Consider the following 17,280-nt stretch of genomic DNA (forward strand, 5'->3'; position numbering starts at 1 on the left):
TTATGTCTTATAATGTTTCTGGCTTCATTATGAAGTTGACCTTGGTTCCTTGGCCACAGGAGAGCAAGTATTTAAGCATCAAAAAGCCTCAGAGTGATCCACGTCCATAATGTGTCCCAATCATACTCTCTCATTCACAGGCAGGTTTACCAGCTCCCCCTGACTACACTCACTCACTCAAAAGTGATTTGATGGGGGCCTACTCTTTTTCCTGTAGCTGGTTCTTCTATTCTCAGATCAGATAGTTTTGCCTCTAAATCAGATACTTTGAATTTAGCCTAATAACGCACCTCTTACTTCCATCATGACCAAAGCTGCTTTTTTGAACAGTCTATTATTTTCTAATAATTGAGAGAAAAGGAGTCTTTCATACCGAAACCTAGACTCCAATCTGTGGTATCTGCAGTTCCAGGAAGTGTTTAGTCATAATCACATGCAAGGGTGTTTTGCTAGGTGCCCAGGGTTAAGTGACTCTCCTTTTACTCCTCTTCCACCATTTCCTACTTCCCAGGTGAATTTTAGACCCTCATGTTCATTCTTCATCAGCCAATTTGGCTGATGTGTGATTTGCAGTGAAATATTTACAAAATATATGTGTGTTTTGCCAACTGGATTGAAACAACTATTGGTTTCTGAAGCCAAGTGACATCAAGGGCTCTGAAGTGGCATTTTATTGTTAGAAATGGTGGAAGGTGGGGCCGGGTGGTGGCGCTAAAGGTAAGGTGCCTGCCTTGCCAGCGCTGCCTTGGACGGACCGCGGTTCGATCCCCCGGTGTCCCATATGGTCCCCCAAGCCAGGAGCAACTTCTGAGCACATAGCCAGGAGTAACCCCTGAGCGTTACCGGGTGTGGCCCAAAAACCAAAAAAAAAAAAAAAAAAAAAAAAAGAAATGGTGGAAGGTTTAGGTACAGAGATATTTTTTCATGTATGTTCATAGGACAAAAATTCATATATGGCTGATAGCTTAGTCATTATGGTGAGAGAGAACACTTTTTGAAAGTTTCTCTTTAAAGTCAAAGATTAATGACTTGCTAATGCAGAGGGAAAACAGAAGGAGAAAAAAAAAATGAAGTCAGACTGTGGTAGCTAGATTTCCCCCAGATATTATTGCTGCTTCTGTCTCTACAGCCGAACATAACAGCTGGTGAGTAGGGAGAAACTAGAGAAAGAAAGATTCTTTTTTTTTTTTTCTTTTGCCTTTAATCCAGTATGCTGTTTTCCTGTGCCCGTTTTACTGTAATTCTCAGCGGCCACGGGACAAAAGCTGTTGACTGATACATGCAATTACCTCCTCTAATATTGCTCTCAACTGTCGGCCCTGACTGACAAAAGTGGATGAGGTTTAGTTAAGGTCTGGGAAAACACTCTTTTAATAAAAGCCATTCTCATCCCTGTGATCACTTCCCTCCCTCAGACCTTTTCATCTGTTTTCTGGAAAGATAAGGCTTGGTGATGGAAAGTTAAAAAGTGCTGAACTTGGATGTTAGCAATGCAACCATTGACCTCAAAAAAAATTCACTCTGTGTGGGGGGTGGGTTAGGAGGGGGTGTTGGGGGGGTGATAATAAAGGTGGGACATAAGCAATTTGCATTTGAAATGGGGAAAGTCAGTTTGGGTTATCTGGGATGCTGGTTCTTGGCTGTCCTAATTCCTTATGAAGGGCATGAACAGCCAAACTAATGAGCGGTAGATAGATGGAAAACTTTGCCTTCCGGTTGAGGGATTGCTCTGCTCTCTGAACTCATGGAATGCTCCAGTCTGAAGAAGGACTAGATTGCAAAATTCTTGTGGCGACCCAAGGGCAGCCTGGAGGGAGGGGAAGAATGGTGTATTTACTGAGATTTGAACCCCACCACTGCCGCTTTGCCATTTATGGTTCAGAAAGATTCATAGCTTGAAGAATATACAGAATGAGAAGATTTTCTGCATGGGAATGACTGCCTATTTTACCAATGTGGTTTGGTATACTGAAATGGAAACTCTGGGAAGATGTCCTTATGAAAGTGAAAACCAAAGAAAGCAGACTCAAAGCACATTTTTTTGCACACGTGAATCACAAATTCTATTCCTGGGCACAGTGATAGGAGTAGTCAGTGAGCTCCCTCAGATGTGATTCCCCAAATCACATCTAAATCACATTTCCCAAAAAAAAAAAAAACAACAACAAAAAAAAACATCTAAACAGCTTGCAACTGTGTGGCTAGGTATTTATCTCTCCATCTTTTGAAAGGACCACTAGTTCTGATTGAAAACTGCTGATCTTAAATTGATGAAAATCATTTTTAAAAAGAATGTTCTTTTCTTTGGGGCTACACCTGGTGGTGCACAAGGTTACCACTGGCTCTATACCCAGGAATTATTCCTGGTAGTGTTTGGGGGACCATATGGGTTGCGGAAGATTGAAACCAGGTTGGCCCGGTGCAAGGCAAATGCCCTTCCTATTGTAGAAGGCTCTAGTAGAAGCCAATTTCTTAGAAAGTTTGGGTGGTGCCTGACAAAAAGTCCTCAGTGAGTCTTTTGATTGATGTGACTGTACAGAGTGGTTTGAGGCTGTAGAGTTTGCAATTTATTCATGTGCCCAGAAGGGAGTTAACTTTGCTGCAGAGTGAAGTAGCTCAGTGATCTCAGTTTTTTTGCTGTGTCGGCACTCAGTTTTCATAGAACAATCTATTATGTGATAAAGCCTACATGTTGTTAATAGTAGTAATCACGTGGCAAAGTTAGACTAAAGTCATTTTAATAAGGAAAAGGATCCTACTTTTGATGAAGGGAGCTCAGGATTTTACAATCAAGGCCTAGCATATTCTTCTGTTATTGAAGATGTCTTCTCTTACTCAGACATTTGCTTTGGTACATTTATGTTGCCAGCCCGTGCACTTGGTACATGAGCACATGTAACCTACATCTCCCCTAAAAGATGTGCAATTTCATACTTTAATACTGGGTTGTATTCTGGAACTTTCTCTACTTTGGAGAAGTCTGTGTTCTCTCTTTATGTATTACTCTTTCTCTCTCCCTTCTCTCAGAACTTCCAAATAAAACTGGTTTTTACCTAAAAAAGTTAAGTCTGCTTTGACCTGCATGGTCCCCCTCTCCCTCAATTGACAGGAGACTGAACACCAAGCTAAAACCTTTCCTAAGGGAACTCAGTGACTTATCAGCTGGGGTTAGTGGATAGTAGAATTTGAATTCCACAATTATTGCATTCCTGTGGTATACTAAGAAAGTATTGAAGTAGGAGAAAGAGTCCACTCCAAGGAGTCTTACCAGTTGCAGAGACTGAATTTTAGCTCCCAAAAGTGCAGAGAGGTTGGGATGGTGATGATGAGTGCCAGGACCCCATCGAGGAGGAAAAGGAGATAGTCCACAGTCAGGGATAGTGTTCTGGACTACAGAGATGCCCAGATCAACCAGAAATATGAGCAGCTGATTTTTCTACCCTAGAAAACAGAAAGGGAACCATCTACTAGCTAGTTGTTTGGAAGAGGAATGCGTGTATGAGAAGTGTGTACTTGTGTGTGTGTGAGATGCAGAGAGATAGAGAGATGGAGAGATAGAGAAGGAGAGAAAGTAAGAATGAGAGAATAAGTGATTGTCTCTATTTAGGGTTTCAAAAGAAATGTGAAACACTAAAGTTTAGGGGTTTTCTTGCATTCTCAAAAAATAGTGCGCTCTAGAAAAAGAGGGGGAAAGAAAAATGGTAATAATCATTTGGAGTAAACCAGAGTGGTTTCTGTTACCAGGACCATGATTCAATACTACCTGCAAGAGAGCTGGTATTTTCAGACTAAATCACTTCTCCTTAGCATCGTGGACAGGTGTACAGATGCTTGATATAAAAGGGCAACAAAAAAGATGAAATGCTATGTGTACCTTTGGACACTTATGTCTCAGGAGTGTAAACAAGTGATAACATTAGGGTGAGATCCTGGAAGGACAGGAAGAGGGCTGTGCCAGGATGTAAAATGAGATGGAATGAGATAACACCTCATTGAAAGCTAATAAGGGGCCTTTTGCTTTCTTTGCAAATCAAAGGTGGGCCCACTGCAATTTTCCCAAGCCCTCCCAGACTCTAAAAGCTTGGGATGTCACTAAACATGACATCTTCACACATTGGGAAGTGGAGACAGAGGAAATAGTGTCCAAAGCTAAGTGCAATATGTACAGTGTTTTGCCTGACTGCAAAGCCCATGCTTGTTGCAGTCCATCACTTGTCCTCTGATGGGGAATCAGCTCCACTTTGGTCTTGCCTGGCTGGGGAAAGTATTTCCACCTTGCTCAGATCTTCTACTCTAACATCTGAGAAGAAGCTGGAAGAGGTCCTCCTACAGAAGGCCAGAAGGTAGAAAGAAGCTTTGCCATTTTTAGCCGGGAAGATCTATCTGTACCATCCCTCACCCTGGCATACACAATTACATGTATTCCCGTATGCCCCCTACCCATATGAACACAGTTTTTTTCTAACATTGCCTTTGCATTACAATCATCAGAGGTTTAAATAAAATACAGATGTTGAGGCTCATTCCAGAGAGACCAAATAATTTTCTGGGATCAGGTCTGGAGTATTTGAAGCTTCCTATTTCATGCTTTTTTGGGGGGTGGTGTCACACCCTGCAGTACTCATGGGTTACTCCTGGCTCTATACGTAGAAATCTCTCCTGGCAGGCTCGGGAGACCATATGGGATGCTGGGATTTGAATCACCGATCTTCTGCATGATGCAAGGCAAATCCCTTACCTCCATGCTATCTCTCCGGCCTCTATTTCATGCTCTTTAAATTAAATGTTATGTAAGTAATCAAATAAAACATTCTGTTAATACAGAAAACAAGTTTTCAGTTCTTTTCACCTAGTCCTTAGATCTTTTCACAGCAATTAGCTTTCTCCTCCTCTTTTCTTTTTTTACCCTTCTTCCTCTTTTTCCACATCCTACTTCACCTGTTCCTTTTTCTCCTCCTTTTTTCCTTTTTCTCCTCCTCCTCTTTCTCCTCCTCCTCCTCCTTCATTTTGTTTCTAGGCCACAAATGGCAGTGTTCAGGGCTTATTTTTGATTCTATGCTCAGGAGATTTTATGTAGTGCTGGAAATCTAATCTACATCATCTATGTGGAAGCCAACTGCTTTACCTGCTGTATTAAATCTTTGGCCCAAGGCCTGTACTTCTAATAGTCCTCTGTGGTATTTCTTGTATGCATACACCCATCTTTTTTAATCTCTGGAGTGATTGTAATTGTTAGTGGTAGAGGCTCTGCTCTGGTCTTGCTCAATTTACCTCAGAGACATGTCTACTGTGGGAAAGTGTGGGAGGAATAGAGAAGTTTGGGAAGCCAGAAACTTTGGGAGTCAGCAGAGAAGAGGGTCTACAAACCAAACCCAGAGAGCCTACCCAGTGTAGCACATGCTTTCAGGTGACAAGAGACCATCACTTCTCTGAAACAATTTAAATTACAAAGAGTTAATTAAGAAAGGCAGAGTGGCCTCCCAGAGATCTGGGAAATCTTAAAGGGAATTCTGGGTGGTAAGAATGGACAAGGATGGGGATGAATGCACATCCATGTCTTTTTGATATTTTCCACCTTTGATCTCTTGGAGGCAGCATATGAACTAGCAGGAGGATGTACTTTGGAATTAGCTGTCCTGGAAGACAGTAAAATAATATTTAGTCATGTAGGAAGCATCTGGAGAGAGATAGGTGAAGATAGGTGAAGAAGTTGTGTTCTCTGAGGATTCAGTAAAAATTCCAAGGCATTGTGATTCCTAATGGTGTCTAAGTGCCAGGTGTGTTGAGCTGGTGAAGGATGAGAGATAGACCTCCTGGGATTGATTTTCATTAAAATCTTTCTTAATTGAGATTATGCGGTTTAAAATATTATAAATATGGGTTTCTTATTTATGTAATTCTAACACCCATACCCATCACCAATGTACTTATCTCCCTCCTCTAAGGACCCCAACACCATTCCTTCTCACACTCTTTCCTCAAAAATTTAATTGTATGGATCAGTTTTCCCATGACTTTGCCTTTGGACCTGAGTTGCCTGTGGACTTTAAGTCCCACATAAGAAAGAGAACATTCTGTATCTGTTCCTTTTTTTCAATATAACTTCCCTTAGCGTGATGACGTCTAGCTTCATTGCTGTTGAGCTGGATGTTGTTAGCCAGATTTAAACTTGTTAAACTAGGTCACAAGTTTTGGTTCACCAGATTCTGCAAGTTTCCAGGTCAGATAATTGGGTCCAGACTGTTTGGATAGTGGAAAACTCTGGGCATAACTGAGGTGGAATTGACCTAGGTGAACAGTGACTTATGGTTTTGTGATCTATTCGCTTTTCAGAGTCTTCATAAGTTGCTGTGAAGGACCCAGCGGTGTTCCTGCCATGATTGCTTGAATAGTCCTTCATCCTCCCAAAGGAAGGTTTTAAGTTCAGTTAGAAACCAAAGTCTTTTTTTTTTTTTTTTTTTTTTTGCTTTTAGTCCTTAAAATGTTCTGAGCGCCAACTGATGGTGCCCAACAAGGGTGATCAAATGTAGTGAACTGAAACATAGTATAAGCAGTGTGTGTGTATGTGTGTGGGGTCACAGACAGGCAGGAGAGAGAAAAGGAGAGGAGGAGAGGGGAGGAGAGGAGAGGAGAGGAAAGAAGAGGGGAGATGAGGAGAGATGAGAATAGGGGAGAGAAGGAATAATGTTGCCTGGAGGGTGGGGATGGGGAAGAGCAGGGGGAGTGGAAGAAAAGCAAACTGCTTTATTTCATGGAGAGAGAGATAGAGAGAGAGAAAGAGAGAGAGAGAGACTCCCCCAACTGCCAGGCTTCTCCTTTGAGACCTAGTCAATTGACTGCTACAGGGGTGCATGTTCCAGTCCATTGGCCATTACAAGGGGGGGACATCTCATCGTTACCCTTAAAGATACATTGACAAAGTGAGGGAGGCCCATTTTACTCCAAGTGTTTCTTCTAGAAGTGAAGAGAACATGATTGGTTGATGGTTTGTCAATATTATCTCAAAAGTATTACTGATTTCAACTCTGAACTTGAATCCTACTCTACTGAACAAAGCCCACATGGAGCTAGTAAGTTTGAGCAGTATTCCTAGAGAGTAAGGGGCTGCATTTATACAGCAGATATGATTATTTGACCATAAACCAGGCATATGCTTAGAGGCCAGTAACACAAAAGAAATAGGTCCTGGCAACCCCCTATTATCAAGATGATCTGTCTAGTGCAGTTGACAGGTATGCAAATGATCATCATATATTGGAATCTTGGAAGAAAAATAGGTAGATAACCAGGGAAGTTGGATCTTCCTGAAGAGTTTGGACAAAATTGAGGGCTTACACATTTTTTATTGGAACTTAAAGGGGGTAGTAGTGGTGTTCACTGGAATGTATAATTTTTTGGGGAGGGAGGGTGTTGTAGATAGTAGTAAAAGCTTTTAGAACCTGGTGAATTATGATCGAAACAAAGAATGGAAAACATCAACTCTACTGTCTAAAACATGAATGGAAATTAAATAGCATCTGTACAATATAGGTGAGGAGTAAAGATCTAAGTTGACTGAATTCAGTGGCTCAACTCTATCATTAAGGACCCATATCCTATTTTTCTGCTCTGCTGTTCTTGGTATGATGGTTTATCCCCACTTACTCTTGTTCTCAAGATGACTTGAAATGAAGACAGGCTTGCTGTGTGTGTGTGTGTGTGTGTGTGTGTGTGTGTGTGTGTGTATCTTGATGTGAGTATTTACAATCATAAGGTAAATCTTTCTGTAGCTACTGCACATTACATTCATCCACTGGATCTAGTTGGTCAAATGGCCTCATATGCCCTATTTTAAACCATTCACTGGCAAGGGGAATGCAACCATTATAACTGGCTCAGGCCAATCTTGATCCACTCCTAGAAGAGAATCATCACTTCTAAACTGTGTGGCAAAGTAGAGCATACTGGAGCAAAATTGGGTTTCTATAAAAGTAGGAGAAAGGGGACAAATGGTTGCTGAGATGGCAACTAGCAGCAGTTGAGAAACTATTTATGGATGATTAAGCAGATGTCATCATCATCATTTCATGTTAAACATAATTACCTTGGGTCCAGAAATATAGCGCAGGAGTTAAGGCATATCTCCATGTAAATGACCCTATTCTATCATTGGCACCTTAGGGATGTATTCACCCAAACACAGCTAGAGGCTCCTAAGCATCTCAAGGGTGACTCAGGTAATCTGATTGGCTGAGAATTTCCAGGAGGAGGCCACTGGACCCTCTGGGGACTTTACTTGGAAGATATCCTTCTTCCCCCACCTCAGATCACTTTGTCATTAGTTTTAAATTTGGAAAAACAAAATAATCACAATAGCCTTATGAGAAGTGGAGCAATTGATTAATAGATACATGGAATTGAATGAACCTTTTCTTTCAGTCATGCTCTCTAATGATGGGAGTGATGGGCAGAGGGGTGTTGGATGGATTGAGTGATGATGAACAGGTGACTAAAGCAGAATATAGACTTTGCATTCTGGATTTGCCAAAGAGTACTTGATAGTATTGTGGCAAGTATAGAATCTCTTTTTAAGTCCAGATAACAGTGCAGTCCACTGAGAAAAAGTCATTGTAGTCATAGGATTCTGGTATGACAGAACTGGAAGTGACCTATAACTAGATCTTGGTTTTTACAAATGAAGGCAATGGGACCCAGACAAAGTAACTTGTTAAATTCCTCTGTCTGATACATGTAATCACATCCATGAATTTTCTTAATTCTAAATCCAGTATTCTCTCTAAAGAGTTGTCTGGGCCTTTTATTGAAGCTGATGTGTGCATTCAGGAGAACTGGAAAGGCTCTCCAGGACCATTTCTTAAATTCCTTTAATGCTCGACATAAAACTGATTATTGCTACTTTTTTTTTAATAAGGCTTTGGGTTCTATGAAAATGTAAACTATATAGCTAGGTATAATGTTTAAGCTCTCTTCTTATTCATTTGGATCTTGGTTCAAATGAGTCCTTCTGGGGTTTTCTTCGAAGCTGTTTTTTATGGAATTAGGGATGCTGCGAACTTGAAAGAGAAAGTAGACCTTAAGAAATTAGGGGCTGGAGAGATAGCACAGCTGCGTTTGCCTTGCAAGCAAGCAACCGATCCAGGACCAAAGGTGGATGGTTTGAATCCCGGCGTCGGGTCCCCCGTGCCTGCCAGGAGCTATTTCTGAGCAGACAGCCAGGAGTAACCTCTAACAGGGGTCTTCAAACTACGGCCCGCGGGCCACATATTGTATTTGTTCCCGTTTTGTTTCTTCACTTCAAAATAAGATATATGCAGTGTGCATAGGAATTTGTTCATAGTTTTTATTTTCACTATAGTCCGGTCCTTCAACGGTCTGAGGGACAGTGAACTGGCCCCCTGTTTAAAAAGTTTGAGGACCACTGCAAGAACCGCCAGGTGTGGCCCAAAAACCAAAAAAAAAAAAAAAAAAAAGGAAGAAAGAAAGAAATTAGAGTTACGATAGGGAGTGGGAGACTTGAGAGCTTTCACTGTGATGCCAACCCAAGAAGGTATGAAATAGAGCCTTAGTGAATGAGACACAAATGAGAAGTAATTGCTAGGTTGTGAAATGTGAAGTGCAATTTCCGGTTCTGTCCCTTTCTTTTCTCTCTTATTGTGTATATGTCCATTTAACACCATATTACCTTCTATAAGTAAACATATACCTTGACTGACATTTTTACCCCGAAAGTTCTTAAAATTGATACATGTGGACAGAATATTTCAAATAGCAAGTACCATGTAAAAATAAACAACTCTAATCAAAATACCAATTTCAAAATCAAGACTTTATTGACAAAGTACTTTGAGCAAGTCACAAAACTAGACTGAAAAATGACATCATTCTTTTTTTTACCTTGGCTTTTGAAAATATTTTTAAAGCTTTCTTGGGTTTATTTTCTGCTAAGATGTAATAATAAGATGTATAATATAATATAAATAATAATATGTATAATAAAATGTGTTCAGATATATAAATAAATATGTATAATGTAAATATGAATATAAAGTAGATATATATAAATATATAAAAATATAAATACACCCCCCACTTCCTAAAGTAGATATATATATAGTAGATAAAGATCAGACTGAACACTATAGAATTGATGATTGCAAATGATGATCACATTTTTGTAAAACAATAGAAAAAAACCCGTATACATGTATGTCTGTATAAGGTTATTTAAAGGGAGAATATGGAGGGTATAAATGAAATTATCAATAGGGGTCACTTTATGATGGGCAATGCTGCTGAGACTTTCTGCCTGGATAAGCCATCCAAAATGTTAGAGGAAATGGGGGCTGGAAATTTATATATAGGATATTATTTATCTAGATTTATCCTAATTTATGAATAAGCCTTTTTATATATCTAATAATTAAATAAAAACACTTTAAAAAGTGATCTTGGAAATAAGAAGACAGAAGTGATTGTCATGAACATCTAAAATAATATGTTTGGACAGTTGATTAAATTACTTACTTGATCACTAGGGAGTCTTCATACTTAAAATTTTATAATTCTCAAATTTAAGGTGTGAAAATGTGGTGGAGAATATTCTACTTTAATTTACATTTTGTTCCCCTTTCATCTACTTGTGTAATTTTTCTCTCATTTTGGCCATTTTTGTATTAGAAAAGACTGAATTATAATAAGAACTGCATGATGTTTAATTATGTGTATATAAAAGTATATGACCATTTCAAAATTGTGTTCAGTTTGTTCAGTTTATTCTACGCAATTCAGATACATGAGTTTGGCCATCATTAAAAAAATCCTGCTTTTTTATGATTTAAGTGAATATTTTAAACTGCTATAAGGGAAACTGGTATCATCTTGCATTTTTAATAGTTATCTTGTTGAAACCTTTCAAAAAGTGTGAAGCTGTAACTAATAAAATGTATCTAATGAATTGTAGGTCTCTGCAGGGGCAGTGTCACTCAAATTATTTATTTGGCACATTAAATGTAGAGCTAGAGACATTTATTCTTCTCACTCCCCCCACTTTCTAAAAGAGGTTGACAGTAGAATACTTTATCTAAACTCTGCACTGGCTTCTCACAACACAGAGGCTGTGACACATGGAGAAGAACAAGAACATCCAGCACTGGCATGGATGTGGGAAGAAAGGGACTCTTACTCACTGCTGGTGGTTATGTAGGGTGGTCCAGCTTTTTGGAAACTAGATATTGAGCTTCCATTCAGACAAGCATATTCTGGCAATGTGGCCTAAGCCTCCACAAACACAATGCACAAAGGCATTTTCACATCACAGTACTATTCACAATAGCCAGAATCTAGAATCTACCCAAGAACCTGAGAACAGATGAGTGAATAAACTATGGTACATCTACATAATACAATACTATGCAGCCATTAGTAAAAATGAAGTCATAAAATTTGCTTACACTTGGATGAAATGGAGCATATATATCATGCTGAGTGAAATGAAACAGAGGGAGCGACATAGACATAGAATGAGAGTATTTATTTGTAGGATATAAAAATCAAACTAAAACAATATATATGTGCATATATATTTCATATATACACATATATACATATATAATATACATATTATACACACATATATACATATATATATATATACACACAAAACAAAGACAATAGAAATAAGGACCAAGAGGACTTGGTAGGAAGCTTGCCATAAGGAGAGTTGCAATTAGGGCAGAAAAGGGACCACTTGACAATGATAGTTGGAAATTATCATTCTGGATAAGAACTGGGTGCTGAAAGGAGAGGTAACATGATATGCATGATACCCTTTCAGGAACAATATTGCAAACCATGGTACCTAAAAGGAAAAAATGGGAGAGAATAGAGAAAAGTGTGTGCAATAGAAGCAGACTGGGGGGAGTGAAACTAAGGACATGGGTGACAAGAAATGAGCACTGGTGAAGTGATGGGTGTTGAAACATTGAATGATGAAACTTAACCATCAACTTTTTAACTCATGGTGATTCTATTTAGAAAGAAAACAAACAAATAAACAAAATGTATGTATATATATATATATAAAGAATGCTTTATTGCTTGTGAGATTCTTGCTTCACAGTAAACCAGAAGGGAAAAATATTGTATATTTATTTTATAGATCAAGAACCCAAGGCTTACAGGAGTTAAATAATTTAGTGGTGAATGAGTAGGGTAATTTTGGTGTGGTGTGTGGGGATGGGGGTTTGCTCTGTTTTGGTTTGGGGCACATCCAGCAATACTCATGACTTACTCATGTGCTCTGCTCTGGGATCACTCTGACAGTGCTCAGGGGATCTGAAGGGATGCTGGAGATTGAACTATGTGTAAGTCAGGACTCTTCTACTCTACTATCACTCTGGCCTGACTGAAGTGATTCCATTTAAAAATCTTTGGCTCTTTGATTCCATCAAAAAGTTGGCTTTTTCATTATTATTCTACGCAATCTCAGATACATGAGGAAAAAATCTAGACAGGTTTTCTTCAGCGTTTCCTTTTCTCTGATTCCTCAGTTACTCTTTTTAAGGTGAATAAGAGGAGGTAGAAGAGAGAAAAGAATCAGGGAAAGAGAAAGACAATCTAGTTTCTATGAACAAATGTCTTTTTGTTTTTGTTTTGTTTTGTTGGGTCACACCTGACCGCGCTCAGAGATTACTCCTGGCTCCATGCTCAGAAATCACTCCTGGCAGGCTTGGGGGACCATATGGGATGCCTGGATTTCGAACCAATGATCTTCTATATGCAAGACAAACGCCTTACCTCCATGCTATCTCTCCGCCCCCCTTTTTTTGTTTTAAGGAACAGTAATGACTTCTAGAATATCTTAAATTTGAGGTAACCTCCCCTTAATAATCTTATCTTTTGATCCCAGTAAACAGTGCCACTTTAAGACAACTTAATTCTAATTCTATTTATATAGAAAGGAGTAAAGCTTGGAAGTGTTCAAGACACAAAAAAGAGAATAAAGAAGGAGTCTTGATGTGAAAAGACTAATATTCTTTTCCAAATCTTGACCTCCTAAGGATAAACTTGCTTTCTTAAGTAGCAAGAGTTAGAAAAATCTCTAGGCAAAGGAACGCTCTCTGTAATCTCCTAAATCCTACAACAAAATAGAATCAAGGCAATGTGGGTATATTTTTTCCTCCCTTCATATCTTTGGACCTGCCACCAATTCTGATTCAAATAAGCACATTTGTTTTGTTTATTCCCCTTTGATACATGCATTTTAAAATTAAACTACTTTGAGTTGGTTAAAGGGGAAAAAGTCCCAGGGTGCCTATTTGACATTTTAAGTCATTAATTGTTGCGTAGGTTTCATCAATTGTTTTAGCAGAAGGGTTTTATTTACTTCCCACATATGATTCTTTTAAACTTTTAAATAGGACAAAATAACAGAGGACTGATTTTTAACTTCCTGTTGGCTCAAGCAGGAAATCTAAGCCAGACTTTGATTCCTCCATGTTTGACTGATAACTTTAGCATCTGGCCAGGAATTCTGCATGTGATCCAGAAGGTAACACAGATGGAGAGAGTGTAGAAAAAGGAACCAGATAGCAAAGGGCTATAAATAAAATCAAAAATTTTATTTATTACTGCACAATTGTAGGATAGATTGATGTGTAACACATTGTAATTGATGCCCAACAAATATATGTTATGCTGTGTGTGCAATTATGGGATTGCTCAGAGTACAATAATTATTCAAAAATTTGAAATGTATATGCCTTAAATGTATAGTTTATAACTTTAGTAGAGACATTATATTTAGCATAGGTTAATACAAATATCTTTAATTTATTAGTTTCTGTGTAGTTGTTTTGGGAACAGTCACTCAACATTCATTTCATACTGGCACAACAAAATTCTGCATTGACAAATAAGTAGTTCAGGTGTTTCAAGAGATGAGAAAGATAACTTAAGCATCAGAATAAAATAATTACAATATTACAGTAAAAATAAACACAAACTAATAGTGTTACAATCTCCAATCACATTCTTTTGCCGCCTTTTTTTTTTGGCTTTTGCTCAACCAATTAAGAACCATAACCTGACTTGAATATAGGCAGAGCATGGTAGAGGAGGAAAATGGGGCATCGGTGGTAGGAATATTGCACTGGTGACGGTGTGTATCCTTTTTTAATAACTGAAATCCAACTACAAGCATGTTTGTAAACATGGTGCTTAAATAAAAATATTAATAAAGAATCATAAGACATTTCTATTATCAAGGAACTGTCAGTTGTATTTTATTGCTATCTGGTTAAGAATATATTCTTTACATATTCACTTTTAACTAAGACACTGGTAAGCATTAAATAGGCTCAGGATAATTGAAAACAGTAATCTTGGCTAATTTTAGGTGTAGATGAGAATAACAAAAGATGCTCACATATATTTTTCTTGATAAGTGGAGTAACTGGTACCAAAGCTTATTTAACTGATCTAATTTCTGAATTTGAGCTTTAATCTAATGCAAAAAAATGAAGTACATTTAAATGAATTTCTCATTTAATCTTGCCTTAGAATTTACTTAATTGAAATGGATTCTAAATTAGGAGTCACAGAAATTCACACATCCTAAAATTCTCTCCTTTAAATTCACAATTTAATGGGTTTTGGTATGTTTACAAAGTTATATAATTATCACCATTAACTAATTTTAGACTATTTTAATCACCCTCCAAAATCTCTTATATCCATTGGCAGTTACTTTCGACTTTTCCCATCCCTAGTTCTTGGTAATTGCTAATTTGTAATCTATCCCTATAAATTTTCTCTTCTGGATATTCTGTTCCTTTAGAAGAACTAAGTCACAATAAATATTTTTGGTTCATCTTCCTATAAAGAGTCCTTTGAAATCTTTAAGTATATACTATATGTGAAAATATCAATGTGTGTAAAGAACTTTTTTTATTTTTCCCCTGGACATCTCTTAAGGATTTGTCTATTTATTTTTAAATTAATATCTTTATTTAAGCATGATAGTTACAAACATGTTTGTGTTGGGTTTTAGTGACAAAAAAATACATCCCCCTTCACCAATGCAACCTTTCTGCCACCAATGTCCCCATTTCCTTCTTCCCCTATCCATGTGTAAATAACTTTTAATGATTTTATTTTATCGTAGTCTTTTAGTTTTATCCATGTTTCTAGTTCCAGGATATGAAGTAAAATTTCTAAAGATTTATCAGGTACCAAGTATTTCTAATTATTTATTGAACACTGCATGCTAGGCATGCTAGGTACTACTATGTCCTTGGATGCAATATCATCTTCAGAATTATTTATTCATCATCATAGCCTTAAAAGTTTCATATCTTCATTATTCATAGATAATAAATTTAATGTAAGGTCCTAATTTTCTTAACTGGTAAGTGGAAAAAATGCTATAAGCCAGGTTTGTACAATCTTTGATATTTTACTTTTTATGATATGGCTCTGGTCATAGTATTCACATGAATATTTGCCATATAAAAATAAATCTTGCCATATATTTCTGAGTATCTAGCATACTCTGTGTTTTTGTTCCATTCTTACCATTGGTATTGATGCTCTTTACACACCCTTGCTGTAAATAGTAGATAAATTATTAGATGACTGCAAAAATATACAAAAAGATTAAATGAAGAAAAAAGTAGACATTTCTGTACCTGCTAATAAGTACTGGTAGTTTAAAGTAACAAGATCTAAGTGTTTGCAATGTTTAGATGAAGTTAAAATGCCTATGCATTTCAGATGGAAGCAAAAAATTCTTAAAAATCATTTGGAGAGGCCGAAGCTGTGGCACAAGCAGTAAGCCATCTGCCTTGAGTGCACTAGCCTAGGACATTCCAAATGGCCCCCCAAGCCAGAAGCGATTTCTGAGTGTGTAGCCAGGAGTAATCCTTGAACATCACTAAGTGTGACCCAAAAAACAAACAAAAAATTATTTAGAATGCTAAAGTTGAACAGAAAAAAAAAAAAGATTAGTCTGCTGGGGCTGGAGCAGTAGCAGTGGTAAGGCATTTGCCTTACACTGCTGATGACCTAGGACTGACCCAAGTTTGATCCCCAGCATCCCACATGGTCCTCTGAGCCTGCCAGGAGTGATTTCTGAGCACAGAGCGCTGCCGGTCTGTACCAAAAACCAAAAAATAAAGGATTAGTATGCTTTACAAATTATTTTCATATAAAAAATAATTTAAAGAAAGCAAATTTTTATATTCAAAGTTGTTTAAAACAGCATTGTTTTAAATTCCTGTGTTTAAATGCCAAGGATAATTTAACAAATAGTATATTTTGCAGATATATATATATATATATATATATATCTTTTAATTTTATTGAAACCATTGTGATTTATGATGTCCTTCATAGTTGTATTTCAGGCATACAGTGACAGTGAATTAGGACTATTTCCACCACCAGTGTTGACCTTTCTCTACCAAAGTTTCCAGTGTGCACTCTATACCATCACCCTTAGCCCCCTGGTCAGCTAGTGAAACGGGCCCATTTTAAGTTTAGATTGTTATAGTTTGAGTCTCTTGATTCTATTGTTGTTGACTTTGGCTTGAATATTTACTTCTGTTCTTTTAAAATTTCCACCAATGCACCTGAGACCACTTGGCCCCTGACCCCCATCCTTTCATTTTCTTCTCAATTTTATATAAAAATGTAGAAATATAAGGTAAAACAAATTTATGTCCCAAGGTTTTATGTAAATGCAGAGTCCCTATCTAGAAGATAAAAATAAAATTACAAAAGAAGGGTAGCAGAGTTTTATTTTTTGCATAGGTGCAGCAAATGGGGGAAATTAGAAAGTAAAGACCCATGGTCTAAAAAACAGGGTGTGGCTCCTGACATACTAATTGTCTAACTCCAAGGCATTTTTCATGGTAGAGAAAAAATTATCCTCAATCACACAGTAATGAGAAATTTTGTTTTTTGTACAGATCCTATGTCAAAACCAAGGTGTCGTGGAACGTCTTCTGATTTCATCTCACACACACCCTGTGGTGCTCAGATATTATTCTTGTCTTTGTGCACAGGTACCACCCCTGGTGATTTAGGGAGTATCAGATGAGATGCTGGGGATCAAACCTGGGTCAGCTGCATGGAAGGAAAACACCCAAACCAACTATACTATTTCTCCTGCCCTTACTTTTGGCTTTAAACTCAGAGATCACTCCTGGCAGACTTGGGTCACCACATGTAGTGCCAGGAATCATACCCAGGTATGGTACATGCAAGCTAAATTTCCTGCCA

The sequence above is a fragment of the Suncus etruscus genome, chromosome 6 (genome assembly GCF_024139225.1).
Source record: "Suncus etruscus isolate mSunEtr1 chromosome 6, mSunEtr1.pri.cur, whole genome shotgun sequence".
In the NCBI taxonomy this organism is placed as follows: domain Eukaryota; kingdom Metazoa; phylum Chordata; class Mammalia; order Eulipotyphla; family Soricidae; genus Suncus; species Suncus etruscus.